Source organism: Cupressus sempervirens, chromosome 2 (assembly GCF_028749045.1).
Source record: "Cupressus sempervirens isolate cs-2001-9-10 chromosome 2, ASM2874904v1, whole genome shotgun sequence".
Lineage (NCBI taxonomy): Eukaryota > Viridiplantae > Streptophyta > Pinopsida > Cupressales > Cupressaceae > Cupressus > Cupressus sempervirens.
The window spans coordinates 307,371,308-307,384,556 of NC_143119.1; positions in this window are offsets into that span (position 1 = coordinate 307,371,308).

Here is a 13,249-nt window from a genome sequence, read left to right on the forward strand (position 1 = left end):
TGGATGGAGTTTCTATGCGAGTATGATTTTGAGGTTAAGTACATTCAGGGTAAGGAGAATGTGGTGGCGGATGCTTTGAGTCGTAAGAGACATGTGGTATCATCGATGACCCTTAGTGTGGATTTGAGGAGTCAAATTCTACAGGCACTTCCTACGGATTCCTTGTATCAGGAAGTGTGCAGAGAGATTGATTCAAGAAGATCTTTGGAAGGTAAGTTTGCAGGTTACGTTCGAGAGTCGGATGGTCTTTTGAGACATTTGGGGAGGATTTATGTGCCTTTTTCAGATGAGCTTCACACCTTGATACTAGTAGAATCCCATGATACACCTTACTCAGCACATCTAGGTGTCAAGAAGATGCATGCTGATTTGAGACATTTGTTCTTTTGGTCTGGGATGAAGTGAGATATTGCTGATTTTGTGGCTATGTGCCTTGAGTGTCAGAGAGTTAAGGCAGAACACCAGCACTCGGCTAGACTTTTGCAGCAAAATCTCATTCCTTTTTGGAAGTGGGATATCATATCCATGGATTTTATTGTAGGATTACCTATGATAGTTCGATGTCATGATGTTATCATGGTCACCGTTGATCGGTTGACTAAGGTGGTGCATCTTTCACTGATTAGGTCTTCCTACACAGCAGCTTCTATAGCTAATGTATTTATGTGTGATATTGTGAGGTTACATGGTATTCCTAGAAAGATCATATCTGACAAGGATCATGTATTCACATCTGCATTCTGTACATCGCTGCAACATGAGCTTGGAGTGCAGCTAAACTTCAGTTCGGCATATCATCCAGAGACAGATGGTCAGACAGAGAGGTTAAACCAGGTTTTGGAGGATATGCTACGGATGTATGTGATGGATAGGCAGACGCATTGGGAGGACTATCTCTACCTAGTGGAGTTTTCTTACAACAATGGGTATCATAGTTCTATTGGCATGGCACCTTTTCAAGCATTATATGGTCATCCTTGTCGTACACCATTGAGTTGGGACAGTCTTGAGGTTTGCATCTTGTTGGGTCCTGAGATGCTTCGTGATATGGAGCAACAGGTAGTGCTTATCTGTGAGCACTTGACTACAGCACAGGATAGGCAGAAGAAGTATGCCGATGCTCATAAGATTGATAAGCAGTTTGCTGTGGGAGATAAGGTTTTCTTGAGAGTGCGACTATGAAAGAGTTTGATCTAATATGGAAAGGGTTCTAAGCTAGCACCTCGCTTTGTGGGACCATTCGAGATTCTAGAGAGGATTGGCCCAGTTGCTTATCGTCTTGCTCTACCACCCAGCCTAGCTTGCATTCATGATGTTTTCCATGTTTCAGTGCTTAGGCAGTATATTCTTGATATTGTGCATGTTCTTGATTGGAATGCGATGCAGGTAGAGGACGGGAAGCTAGCTTTGGAGCCGGTTCGTATTCTAGAGCAGCGGGGGTTGACCCTCAGGGGTCGAACCATCGAGCAGGTAAGGGTCCAATGGGACCCTACTGATGATTCTTCAACTACTTGGGAGGATGCAGCTAGATTGAGGGAGTTATATCCCTACTTGTTTGTAGGCTTCCAGGAGTAAGCCTAACCCAAGGGGGGGTGGATGTAGTGCCTACCCTTGTTCACATCTTTTATGGACATTGATGCTATTATTATTAGACTATGGTAGACTAGTTTTATGTTGATGGATTAGTGGTATTTTTTTGACACTGTCAGACATTATGTTATGGATTCAGTGGTTATATGATGAGGTCATTTAGATTTTACATTTCATGCATACATGATGATCATTATATTGTTTTCAGTTATTATTGATGATTAGATGGATGGTTTATTATCTTATGTGTTTTATTATGGATACTTACCCCATACTTGCATGTGTATTGTCTGTGTGTTTTCTTATTATATGGCATTTCTGATGTGGTTAAGGAAGGGAGTCGTAGTCACCTGCTTAGTCCGAATCTACACGATGCACCACTTCCTGCCATTGTCTATTTAGCTTAGCATTATATATATTGTATGTACATGCATGGTTTTTCTGCAAGTTACAGGTACTGAGTATCGACTTCCCTGAATTGCCAGGATGAGCGTACCCTATTATACTATCTCAATGATAAGAGAAGGGAGATAAATTCTCAAGTCCAAATCCCAAACCCTTAAACCATTTGTCCTAGTGAGTTAGGACAAGTATCAGAGTTGAGTACCCACCGAATGTGTCGGATGACATATTTCATGATTTTTAACCCTTTAGACTGATTTTGTATGATTTGTTCTATGATGGGTTTTCATATTTTATCTTGGAGGTCTATGGTGAATTTTCTATTAATTAAGTCTTAATAAATGGATTTAATTAATAAATTAATTATTTGAGAAAATTAATATAAAATATCATGTTATTTGATATTTTGATTGTAATTAATTAAATGAGAATTATTGAGGAAAATGAATTAAATAAAAGAAAATTAGAAATTAAAATTAATAATAATAATAAAATAATAATAAAGTAATAAATAAATAATAATAATAAAAGTTATAAAAATTAAAATGAAAGTTATAAATATTTAGATAGAAATTATATTAAAAGTGGATTGGAGTTATAAGCTTGCATGGGAGTTAACGCACTTTTCTATTTCTCATGTGTCAACAACACGGGGATTAGTGCATTAATTAAGCACATGGTGTCTACAACCCTATGGCTCATCTTAAAGGTTGGAAAAGACCCATGCTTAGTTGGTGACACCTTCCAGCTGTTTCTAGAAGCATTCTAGAGGTTTCCTGAGAGCTCTTTATATTCAGGCATCCCTAGAAGCTTAGACATAGCGTTTGGAGTGCAATTGGAGCATTGGAGGATTCGAGAATTTTGAAGAAGGGGGTTGCTCTATGGGTTTTCTAAGGAAGAGCGAATTAGCATCAGAATCCAGGTAGATTCTTGTGATTTTACTTATGCTATTTCCGCATCTTGCATTCCTTGTCTTCTTCATGTCTTCCATATGTCTTCTGAGGAATTTCATATTTTTATTGTATGCATTCTCAATATGGGCAATTTTATTTATGTGGAAATCTTTATATGCATAGATCTGAAAGAAAATGGGGCTAGGGTTTAAATTCATAGCCAAACCTATTAGATTATTTATTGGATAAATTTGAAGATCAAAGATTTAAAGGAAAATTCTGAAAATTAGAATTTCTAAGTAAACTGTGTATATTCTTGAATCTGCATACACATATACATATATATCATTATATATACATATATATATATATATATATATATATATATATATATATATATATATATATATGTGCTGTGATGGTGATAAACTCTGCGTGTATATATATACACACACACATATATATATATACATATATATACCCATATATATATATATACATACATACATATGTATATATATACATATATAGTAATCGAATGTCAAATCGCGATAGAGTTTCATGTTAATAGTATTTCATATCGCATGGGAACATTTTTTATAAAAAAATGTTATTGAAAATCGCGTTATATATATATATATATATATATATATATATATATATATATATGTTGTTGGGTGGGTATTATATACCCACCCACCGCAGGCTTGCGAGATCACAGGGTACCTACGACCGTAGTGTACCTGCAGTGCAGATGTATTGGGCCGTGCAATTTTAAAATCGCATTGCGATTTGAGTTTGGTTTTAAAGTTTTATTTGCAACGTTATTTCATATGAGATTTGGATATGAATCTCGATTTTGTTGCAATATCATTAATTATTAAATGTTATTATATATATATATATATATATATATATATATATATATATATTTATGTATGTATCTATATATATATATGTATATATGTATATATGTATATATAAATAATTATAAATGAATATTATAAAGTTCTAAATTAATGGATCACTCTTTTAATGATTTAAAATATTGATATTGAGCTTGTCAATTATGAAGAGATATTAATAATTAATTTAATTAAACTCAGTTTAATTAAGATTAGTTATTAGAATATATAATCGAAGTTTTGATTCATTGAGAGTGTCAATTTTCAAAAAATGTTATATAAACAAAATATTATTAGATCAATTAGAAAATTGAGTCTAATAGTTTTGGGGAGAAACTTTTATCAATCAAACAAATACATGGGTTAGGAAAAACGTGAAATTTCTCCACTTAATATAATTTGGAAAAACGTAAACTGAGACTTTTAAATTCAAATTTGAAAACTTAGCAAAACCAAAACATGTGTTTACATTTTGTATTCTTTATGCTATTGTTTTGGGTTTTGGGTTGACTAGTGTTGACCAGTATAGGACGTCTACCTGAGGCTTGGGGGTTATGTGGTTGTGATGTCATGATGATGTTTTAATCTCGATCTTTATAAACCCAACCATGGTTTGTGATGGAATGCTCTATGTATTGGATGTGATTACTGATTGTTATAGTTGAGATTCTTGTGTATGAGACTCTTGACCTAACCATTATTTTGGTCATCGATCAGTTATCCTTGATTATTTTCTAGTCGTCATGATGGGACTGAGATGTAGATTTATTCTTGATGATGTCATGTTGTGACATGTTTGACTCAACCATTTTTGAAGTCTTCGATCAGTATGATTGAGATATATATTTTGGTTATTAAGAACCATTGGATATTAGATTATCAGTGATACTTCAGTTCCCAATAGAGAGTTGTTTTGTTCATTATTTTCTATGGATGTTAGCTCATGGAGATTTGATGCTTTTATGCATATTTGATGATTTTATGGATTATTTTTTGTGATTTTGAGATTTATGATGCCATGAGCATTAGGGTAGGATATCTGCATGTAGTGACGGGGAGTGGCTTGCAATGTGGGTCGGGGCCCTAAGAGGCTGCCAGGGTAACTCATTGTAAGTTTGATTAATAAGTGATAACATTCACACCTAATACTAACTGATTGAACCTAAAAAGATAAGTTTTTTGTTCTCGCCCATGCCTTGAGCGCTTGTACAGGCTAGGATGGGAGTAGTGAGACGCATGGTTGCGACCTTGCATTCCGTAGTATGTCTCGTCAGTATGAGAGGATACTAGTGGCCGCATGAAATCAGTATGGACCCATGGAGTTTAGCTAACTGCCAAGTTAACTTGTACGTGATAATTGCGATGACACTTTCCTGCTTGCATCGTAGGTTCCTACATGTCATTGTGTGCCTCTAGGATTAGATGTCAGATTTTGTGTTTGGAACCTTTGAGTTAGTATACTTTTAGGATTCTTGGACTTATGGAGATTTGTGCTTTGTGATTTTGATAGCCTATTTGGGACTTGAGATTATCTCCTTAGCACGGTGGGAGTGGACCACTGAGGTACCATGCGGTCAGGTGGTAGTGTATTTTCCACTCTGATCATTTTGAGATTCATTGAGACATCGTGGTTGATGCGTCCTTCATGATGGTGGATGTGTATCCTTTTTCATTGATGATTAGCATATGTTAGATGATGTTATCTTATGCTTTTATTTGCATGTTAGATTTCTTTCTACATATGATGTTGTATTTATTAGGAGTGACATTCCTACTATGTTAGTACCGATGATCTCTTCGGTGATTTGGAATGTTACGCACAGAGGGATGGCTAGGATCCACGATGGTCTAATGATGCTATTAACGATTCGGAGGAACCGTGCACTTAATTTATTATGTTTGATCTTTATGATGGATGTATATGTCTTCTATGATGATGTATCATGAATATCATGTGATTATCTTTACTTTGATGTATCATGGATTAGAATAATATGATGTACCTTATTCTATATATGTATATTCTTTGTGCCTATCATACCCTATGACATGTACAGTGGATGATTGTGCATTCTAAAATGTAAATAAAAAAGGACATTTGTATATTGGATGTATCATTATTATTTCATGTGGATGATGTACTAGATGGATTCATGTATGTAATTCAACATTAAGGGATCTTAAAGAATGTAATCTGTTATTTATGTTATGTTTACTTTCAGATGAAAATTGCTATTGCTTCTGTTATTGTGCATAAGTTATATGTGGTGTTTACTTGCATAAATAAAAAATTGCTACTAAACTTAGTGAAATTATAGGTTAATTCTTTGGATCCCTTGGCGGGGCATTACAGGGAGTATGACCATATCAGATGGATAAGCAACAAAAAAAATTGATCTATATCCTCCAGCACAACAACAACCAGATTTAAGTACATCTGTATGGAAAGATTTAGGGGATGGAGAAGAAGTGTTAAACTTTATAGCATAGATTATGATGTTACATAGATAGTCTTTTCTAAAGCTACAGGGAGAAGATTTAGTAATTCAGAGTATTCTTAATAATACATTTATGGTAGAAAATGATGTATCTAATAGTTCTATGTTGGAATTAACTATATATGAGGAATTTAATGAGAATTGTTTTTTGCCTAAGGAACTAGATATTATCCATTAGCTTTTACCATGTGAACTAGATACAAGTCCAATCTCTAAAGCTACTACTGTTGAGTTGTCAAAATGTCATAATCTCCATGTTAATCACAAATTTTCTCCCAAACAGATGAAACAGTTAACAAAGCCTCTTCAAAAATACAAAAAAAAATTTGCATGGGATTATGAGGATTTGAAAGGGTTAAGTCCTATATTATGCAGTCGTAGAATGTATATCAATGAAGGGTGCCTACCACTCCACCAACCCCAGAGGGGGATTAATCTAGCACTCAGAGAAATAGTTAAAACTAAACTGCAAAAGTTACTCGATGTTGGTTTTATATACCCTATATCTGGTAGTAGATGGGTCTCACCTCTGATTATAATGCCTAAAAAGGGAGGGAAATGGCAGATTTTTATAGATTACAAAGAATTGAATAAGGAAACCAAGAAGGATCACTTTCTTGTACCCTACATTGATCAAGTTGTAGACACTCTGGCTGGTAAGAAATATTTTTCTTTCCTAGATAGGTACAATGGTTATAATCAGATAAGTATAGCTCTTGAAGATCAAGATAAAACCACATTTACATGCCCATGGGGTACTTTTTCATATTCTTTCTTTCCATTTGGCCTATGTAATACCCCTACAACATTTCAAAGAGTTATGATCAGCATTTTTGCTGATATATCGTATGACTTGGAAATATACATAGATGATTTCACAACGTTTGGAGTCACCTTTGAAGATACCTTGATGAATTTGAAAAAGGTTCTTGTCTAATGAAAAGAACATAATCTATCACTCAATAGTGATAAATGTTTCATGCTTATGTAGGAAGGAGTGGTGCTTGGTCATTTTATATTAGTTGCAAGAATACAAGTGGATCTTGCTAAGATAGAGGTAATCATAACATTATCCATACCAACAAAACCAAAGGATGTAAGACCTTTTTTAGGTCATGTTGTCTATTATAGGCATTTCATTAAATATTTTAGTAATATAGCTAGTCCCTTTTATACACTGTTGACTAAAGAAGTTGAATTCAATTGGACACTTGCATTTCATGAAGCCTTCCTATATTTTAAGAAACTCCTCACTATGGCACTAGTTTTAAAGGGACCCAATTGTTCAATTCCATTTCATATCCACATTGATGCATTAGATTATATTGTAGGTGTCATATTAGTACAAAAGCTTGCTAATCTTTAAAATGCCATCTACTATATTAGTAAAAGCCTTCATGGTCCTGAACTGAATTACATAGTAAGTAAAAAAGAATATCTAGCTATAGTCTATGCATTGAAAAAAATCAAAAATTATCTAACTGGATATCCTAATTTTGTTCATACTGACACTCAGGTATAAGGTACTTAATGATAAAACCTGTCGTAACAAATAGATTGGCAAGATGGCTCTTGTTGTTGCAGGAGTTTGATATCACCATTATTGATAAGCCAGGCAAGTCCAACATAGTTGTTGATTATTTGTCTAGACTACACATTGCTAATGAAGATCCAACTCGAATTGAAGATACCTTCCCATATGAGCACTTGTCCCACATAGCAACTCATACACCATGGTATGCAGACATAGCAAACTATCTGTCTGCAACTAGGATGCCCCCACACTTCTTTCACAAGGACAAAAGGAAGTTAGTGGAGAAAATTTTTCATTATTCATGGATAGATAACAATCTCTTCTATACTAGACTAGATTAGGTCATGAGGAGATGTGTTAGAGAGGATGAGATATATGACATACTGCATGCCTATCATGATGAAGCATGTGGAGGCCATTTTGGAGGAAAGAGAACAGCACTAAAGGTACTTACTACTAGATATTATTGGCCAACATTAAAAAAGGATGCAGAAAATTACACCACTAAGTGTGACAAATGCCAGAGGATGGGTTGACCAACCAAGTCAGATAGGATGCCACTCAATCCACACTAGTAAATTTGGACCCAATTTTTGACCAATTTTGGTCGAATTTTGACCAAGGTTCATCGTTATTTTTCTCATTGAAATTTTGACCAAATTGTAGGTTGGTCAAAATTTTGTCGAATTTATTCATTAAAATTTTGACCAACTGCAATTTGGTCAAAATTTGGATGAGAAAAATAACAACAAACCTTGGTCAAAAATTGGGTCCAAATGTACTATTGCCACAGATTATTGTAACACCCTTTGATAAGTGGGGTATGGAATTTATAGGTCCAATTGACCCACCATCAAATGGAAAATCCTACATCTTAGTATGCATAGATTATTTAACTAAATGGGTGGAAGTCAGGGCAATGAAAAATGCAAGAGATGAGAAAGTAGCTAAATTCTTATATGAAAAAATATTCATGCTATGGAGTTCCTAGAGAACTTATCATAGATCAAGGTGCTTAGTTCACGTCAAACTTGATCACTAAAGTTATGAAATAATAAAGCACCAAAAGTCTAGTCCTTACCACCCTCAAGCAAATGGGCAAGTTGAGGTCACCAACAAAGAAATTGAAGCCATTCTGACTAAGACAGTGCACATATACAGGAAGGATTGGAGTAGTAGATTAACTAAAGTTTTATGGGCATACTGAACTACATGGAAGACAACCACTAGATTTACTCCATTTTAACTTGTGCATGGAAAACTAGCAATGTTTCCTATTGAGTTTGAACATAAAACCCTATGCACTGATTTGGAATTGAAATTAGTCTTCCTGTAGCACAACAAGAGAGACTTTTCCACTTGAACTCACTTGATGAAATCTAAAAGACAACATTAGAGAGAATGAAGATCATTCAATAGTAGAGAAAGAAGTGGCATGATGTGCATATCAATAATAAACAATTCCAAGTGGGAGATTGGGTCCTCTTATACAATTCTTGTTTCAAAGAGAATTCAAGGAAGTTGCAGACTCGATGGCTAGGGCCTTATGAAATCCAGTATGTATTTGACAATGGAGCAGTCTAGCTAACAACAATTAATCTTGTCTACTTCAAATTTCTTTTAAATGGCCATAGGTTGCACCTCTATCATAAACCATAGAACAAAGATAAGTTCCTACAGCATTTCCAACTACACAGTTTCCTAGCTGACAAACTTCTTACAGCAGAAGGTGTTGACCTCCTACCTACAGCTCTTTAATAACAACTCCTTTGAGCGTGCCCATAATAAACACTTTATTTCCACATAAATTTCAAATTCTTCATTCACTTTCTTATTTCTTTTTTTCTCAAATCACCTGAATTCTTTCTCTACCACCCACCCATCTTATACACCATCATTTTACAATGCTTTCAATAACGTGATGAGTTTGTTGACATCTATTGTCATTGCTGACCTTCAAATATCACCACCTTTTGGCATGTTCAATGATCAATTAGTAGGTATAAGCTTTTCAAAAAATTATATTCATTTATAGTACATAGATTTTGTTAGTTATATCTATTATTGCATTAAATGTATTATTGTGGCATTGTGCCAATTCCATACTTTGTGCCAATTATGAAAAGTGAGGACACCTATCCATGTTTTGTAAGGGGTAGGGAAGGTTACTAATTCCCAATGAAATTTATATTTATTTATTAAATATCCTCAAATCCAAAACCTAGTTGCCATAGTATGCAAGTGTCATGTGTCGTACCCCTATTCCCAAGTAATTCTTCACTGTCAAGCTATGATGTGACCCAAATTCAATTTTGATACTCGCATATCTATGATTTATTTTCATTAAAACCACATTATTATTGCTCATGATGTATTGTTCATGACGGAAATTAGCAGAAAAGAATGTGAAATGTGAAAAGGTTATGTGATTTTCAAAAACAAAACAAAGCCTAAATTTATAGAAGGAAAGAAGGTAATAGTGCAAGAAAAGAAAAGATTGAAATTGGAAAGCATAAATGGGATGACAATTGTAGTGACAACAACCAGTGGAGCATTGATGCAGGAGCATCTTGCATGGGAAAATTATTGGGAAAAAAAAAAAGGGGGAAAGGAGAAAAGAAAGAAAAAGAGGATTTCTATTTTCGAGGTGCATAGGTGGCATAATAGAAAAAAATAAAAAATAAATGGTTGTCATTCCATTTATCGAGGTGTGTGGGTAGAATTCTAAAAAGTTATGAATCTTGTAGAAAGTTGTGGATATTGTAGAAAGTTATGGAAGTTGTAGATGTAGACACCTAAAAATCCTTTAGAAAATAATATTTTTATTTTCTAAAAAAAATTTGATGACATCATCATTTATTAATTAATTAATTTTTATGCCATTAAATCCCTTTATCTTAATTAAAAATATTTAATTAAGGAATCCCTCCCAAAAATGTTTAAATCTTATTTAAACATTATTTCCTTATTTATTAATTATTTAATTAATAAATTGACCAAAAAACCCAAAATAAATAATTTATTTATTTTTTGCCCAAAACTTGGCCAATTCCCTTAAGACCACTAACCTCTTTCAAAATCTTCTAATCCTTCTTTAATTTTAATTAAAGGCTAATCCCATCATTTCCTACCCCTAATCCCAACTCAAAATATTTAATCAAGATTAAATATTAATCCTCATGTTTATTAAAAATATTTTAATAAATATCTCCTCAACCCAAACCCTTGAAATAAATAAAACTTTATTTATTTCATAAAATCTTATCCTAGGAAGTTCTAGACTCTTCTAGAAAGTCTTCATCCTCATCCAAAGCCTAGACTCTTCTAGAAGATGTCTTTAACCCTAATCCTAATCCCCTCCTAACCTTGTCACATTCCCTAAACATGGGTTAAGACTTGCTAACTCAAGCCAAAGTTAACAAATATCTCCTCCTTCACCCACCCTCATTAATTGCAATCCACTTGCCATCCACTTGCCTAGTCCTAAGCCATCTCTAACCCTTCCTCTAATCATTTTTACAACCCTAAACAAGCTTAAAACCTCCCTAAACCCTCAAATTCAAATTTCATGGTATCTCTCACAAATATCTTCAACCACAAAACTTTATAAAGCCCACAAAGTCATAAATGCTCTTACAAAGCACTTATGAAGGGTCTTTATGAAGATTTTATCCCTTGAGCCTCCTTTGTTGACTCATCCTTTCCCTTTCCTCCATCCTCTCACCATGTGACATGTGTCACTCCTTGATTGGTTGTAAGGAAGCACAATCCATGTGCTCTCCTCTCATGCAATCTAAGCCCTCCATGAGCTTTTTCCCATCCTTGCATCTTAGCCCTCAATCCCTCAAGCCTCTTTCCTATAAATTGGATCCTTCCCCTTTGCAAAATAAAACAATCCATGAAGTAAAGTCATAATGCCATTTTGAGAAGCCATTTTACATCAAAACCATACACTCACACCCAAATTCCAACTCCATTTGAAGCATAAAGCTTGAGCATACATCTTATCTATTTAGACAAAGCTACTCAACAAGAGAGCTTCTTATTGAGAGAGTCCATTAATGGCTCATATTCTCAATTGAGAGCTCATCTTAGTCTATCTTGAAGTTTATGAATTTTGTTTAGTTTGTAGAAGCTTTATTTAAATTTGGTTTCTATTAGCATACTAACATTACTCATATACAGTAGAAGGTTGTGAACAAATTCTAGAAGGTTGTGGATAAGTCATGCATGGGGTGGTAAGTGCCTATTTAAGCAAGGCATATGAGTATTTCTAAATCAAGCTCGAGGAGTAGAAGCTTGAGAAGTGGAAGCTCGAGAAGGAGAAGATCGGGAAGTAGAAGCTTTGGAAGAAAAGCTTGAAAAGGTGAAAGTTGTGGAAGGTGAAGCTTGGAAAGCTTGGAAGGCTTCAAGGTCTGAAAGAGAAGAGGAAGTGAAGAGTGAGTTTTCCTGAGTTTTTGGACAGAGCGCCAAATGTGAGGCAGTTTACAACAAGATTGTGATGGAGTTGTGAGTGTGTAGACAGAGCGCCAAATATGAGGCAGCTACACTTGGATCTTGGATAAAGTTGGAGAAGAGCTAGTGACTGCAGTTTAGAAACAAGGAGGTTGCTTGGTGGCTTGCAAGCATAAGTTGAGATCTTGGAGGTTTCTACCAGAGTGTGGATCTGGACTAGCTTGGGTTTGGATTGGATCTTGAGAGATCTTGCGGAAATGTTAATGTAATTGGTATTGGATTTTCAAGTATAATAAAATTGTCTTCATATTGTCGCATTCTTGGTTATGAGTTGGTAAGGGTAGTGTGGCCCTTCGTTAGTGGTATCAGAGCAGTATTTCGTTAGTGGTATTAGAGCATACCATCATTAAGCATAGTGTTTTACTTTTAGATGTAGAGGCAGTGAGAAGATTTAATGCATGTGGCTAGTTAGCGTATTTTTTAAAACTAACAAATTTTAATGATGAATTAGTCACTAAATTTATATGTACATTTGAGGAAGGTGAAACAATAGTATGGGGATTGATGATTGTTTCCATAGAAGAGTAGACAATAGAAGCAACTAGGTTACCAGCAATTAGAGAATTCTACCCTAATGCACATGATGTAGGGTTAGCTAGAGCCCAATTTTTCATACCAACTAACCCTCCATCAGATATAACCAAGCATGGTTGCAAAAGAATGTCTCTTCTGCCACTATACAATGAGTTGTTCATACATATTATTACGTATTTTACCTATGAAGGAAGATTTTCATTTATGCATGCACATCATTTTAAGTTGCTCAGTTATATAAGGCATAATTCTCCAGTGAATGTTCCCAATTTCTTGTACAATATGTTATGAGCTAGTGCTAAGGAAACCCAGAAAGGGAAGGAAAACACTGTTACTCACCATAGCATAATCAAATTTCTCATAGAGAGATCTCTTAGG